Source organism: Trichechus manatus, unplaced genomic scaffold (assembly GCF_000243295.1).
Source record: "Trichechus manatus latirostris isolate Lorelei unplaced genomic scaffold, TriManLat1.0 scaffold00091, whole genome shotgun sequence".
Lineage (NCBI taxonomy): Eukaryota > Metazoa > Chordata > Mammalia > Sirenia > Trichechidae > Trichechus > Trichechus manatus.
The window spans coordinates 3582066-3585763 of record NW_004444027.1 but is presented as its reverse complement, the minus strand read 5'-3'; positions in this window follow the sequence as shown (position 1 = coordinate 3585763).

The window sequence follows — 3698 nt, the reverse complement described above, 5'->3', positions numbered from 1 at the left end:
GGGTGCAGTGCAGAGTCCGGGGTGGAGCAATGGACGCAGAAGCCCAGCAGGAGGGGGTGGGTAGGGCCTGGCATTTCCACCCTGGAACAGGTGGGATGAGATGTTGTAGTGCCAGGGTTTGAGTGTGTGTGTTTTAACCATCCATTTTTGATCATGACAAATGAAAACATTTACTCCAAGTCTTCAGTTCTTTATTTCCTGAACTTGTCCTTTGGATGTTTGATAGAATGTTCTTGAAATTTGACTTGCACCCATCATGTGGCAGATACCACCTGCATTCCTTTAGTTTTGCCATCAGATCATTTGAGGTGCTGGGAGAGATGGGTTGAATCATGCCAGCCTCTGGCATCACTGAAAGGTGTGCACTGCTTTTTTTGGAACTCCTTTGTACGCTTTCCCTTATTGGATTGAGTGCACTGAGCTGATGAGATAAGAACTCCAATTGTCGTTTTTATCACTGACATTTTAATATGGTCCCCAACACGCATAGTCAGAAGAAAGTCCTCCTCACTTTGGGGATTTGGGATTCTAGGTGGGTTACAAAAAGTGAGTGAAGAAGTGAAGTATTCATTAGTGGAAAGCAGAGATGGGCGTTTTAGGTCCATCTTCACCAGAACACTGAGCCATGGCTGGGGAAGAAGCCTAGCCCCCTCCCCAAACAGAAGAGGTGGGATAGCCTGCGGAGAAACAGGATCCCTGGGGGTGTCCCCACTCTGCCGCACACACTATGTAGTTTTGTATAGCTTTGCAAATAAACCCTTTGGTATTATATTTTTTTTCATGAATGGTACAATTTAGCTTTATGTTAGGATGGTGTAACAGGAGAGATCAGAGACAATAATAATAATAGCAGCATTAATACTTAAGCAGGAATCCCTAGGTGGCGCAAATGGTTAGGCACATAACTACCAGCTGAAAGGTTGGCAGTTTGAACCCATCCAGAGTTGCCCTGGAAGACAGTCCTGGTGATCTACTTCTGAAAGGTCACAGCATTGAAAACCAGAGGGAACAATTCTACTCTGGACACATGTGGTCAGCATGAAGCTCCATCAACTCAACAGCAACTAATAACAACAACACCACCACCACCACTTAGGTAGCACTTACAAGCTGCTGGCAATTTTCTAGGCTTTTACATATATATTATCTCATTTAATCCTCACAACAACCCTATGAGGTAGGTACTCTTATTATCCCATATTGCAGACAAGGAAACTGAGGTATAGAAAGGTAAGTAACTTGCCAAAGGTCCCACAGGTAATAAATGGGTTAACAAGGATTTAAATTCCAGTGGTTTGCTTCCAGAGTCCATACTCTTAGCCACTGCACTGTTCTGCTTCTGGATTTGGAATCAGCCACAGATGTGAGTCCTAGAGCAGTGTTTCTCCACCTGCAGGTGGTGACTCACTGGGTTTGTGAGATCAGCTTAGTGGCTCTCACCCAACTCTCTCTCTCTTTTGAGATAGAACACAAAATATCAAAGTGCATTGCAGGTGGTAATGAAGGTATAGTTTATGTATATTGTGTATGTGTGCTTTAGGTCACAACAGAATGTATTTCTTACTGGCGGTTGCAGTCTAAACCGTTCGAAAGGTGCTGCCCTAGAACAAGGATGGAGGCCAGAGCCAGGACTCCAGGTTGCAGCCCTGGGGGCTTCAAGAAGCTGCTGTGCTTGAGAAAGCAAGAGGCTGTAGCTGTGGGGTCAGGAGCTAACTTCTGAGCAAAGAGGAGACAGAGAGTGGCATAAAGGGTGTATTCTACAAATTTACCCCATCAGAGTCTGATTCCTCCCACTGATGGCCAGGGAGAAAGCTCCGCTCCCACCACTCTTTCACCAAATGACTGTACTTGCATTCATTCCCTGACAAATCCAGACAGTATTATTTTTACACCTCCATGCCTTTGCACATGCAGTTCCCTGTGACTGGATTACTCTTCCCTGCCTGGTTGAATTGATTCCTTTAATTCTTTTAAACTCAGCTCAAATATTAAGTTACCTGACTTCATCAGTGCTTCTGTACCTCTTATATGCTTTGATTACTGGCTAGTTATTTCTTATGTATCTCTCTCCTCTACTAGACTTGAAGTTCCTTGAAAACAGGAATCAGTTTTATTAATCTTTGTGTCCCTGGCAGTGGTTGCTCTAGAATTTCTGTATAGAATAGAATTAGGAGCAACAATCTGGTTGGAAAAAAGGCCAGGGGACTTGTCTCGAAGCTTCATTTGTACTATAGGACTGCTATGAGTCAGAATTGACTCAATGGCAATGGGTTTGGTTTTGGTTTAGTTTGGTTTATGTAAGCACTGTATATAAGACTAAGAAGACATCATCAATTGCACATATCAGAAAATGGAGGCATGTGATCAGGATTATGCAGGAGGTTAAAATCCCCCTCCAAGGCCCCCTCCCCAACCAGGTCCCACTAGTCCCCAGTGCCTGACACTGAAAACTGAAGACTTGGCATGGGGCTAGTTTCCAAGCTCCCCAATGTCCCCACCACACACACAAAATTCCTGTATTAAAAGGGTTTACAAACAAGTTGGGACACATACAACTCTTAAGGCAATGTTCTTAAATTTTCAGTTTATGTCAGAATCCCTCTGGGAGCTTGTTAAAATGTGGATTCTGTTGCTTTTGGTGTTTGTAAATGAAGATAATTGACCAGGCTTATTGAAATAGCTTTTGAGTGTGTTTCCCTAGAAAAAAATTTTTTTTTAATTTTTTTTTTTTTGTTGTACTTTAGGTGAAGGTTTACAAAACAAATATTTTCTCATTAAACATTCAGTACACGTATTGTTTTATGACATTGGTTAACAACTCCACGATGTGTTAACACGCTTCCTTCTCGGCCTTTGAGGAACTTTGTTTTTTTTTGGTGAAGATATACATAGCCAAAGATACACCATTTCAAAAATTTCTACATGTACAATTCAGTGACATCGATTACATTCTTCTAGTTGTGCTACTATTCTCACTTTAGATGAAGGTTTACGGAAAAATAGTTTCTCATTAAACAGTATACATATTTCCCTAGGACAATGGTTAAGAACGCCACTACATGTCAACACTGTCCTTTCTCAACCTGGGGTTCCCTATCACCAGCTTTCCTGTCCCCATCTGCCTTCTAGTCCTTGTTCCTGGACTGCTGTGCCTCATTAGTCCCATTTTGTTTTATGGGGCTGTCCAATCCCCGGCTGAACAGTGAACCTCGGGAGTGACTTCACTACTGAGCTAAAAGGGTGTCTAGGGACCATACTCTGGCGGTTTCTCTAGTCTCTGTCAGGCCAGTAAATCTGGTCTTTTTTTGTGTGTTACAATTTTGTTCTACATCCTTCTCCAGCTCTGTCCAGAACCCCCTGTTGTGATCCCAGTCAGAGCAGTCAGTGGTAGTAGCCAAGCACCGTCTAGCTGTACTGGACTCAGTCTGGTGGAGGCCTTGGTAGCTGTGGTCCATTAGTCCTTTGGACTTATTTTTTTCCTTGTATCTTGTTCTCTTCGTTCTCCCTTGCTCCTGAAGGGATGAGACCAGTGGAGTATCTTAGATGGCTTCTCACAGACTTCTAAGACCCCAGACGCTACTCACCAAGGTAGAATGTAGCATATTGTCTTTATAAACTGTGTTATACCAATTGAGCTAGATGTTCCCCAAGACCATGGTCCCCACAGCCCTCTGCCCAGCAATTAAGTCCCTCAGGGA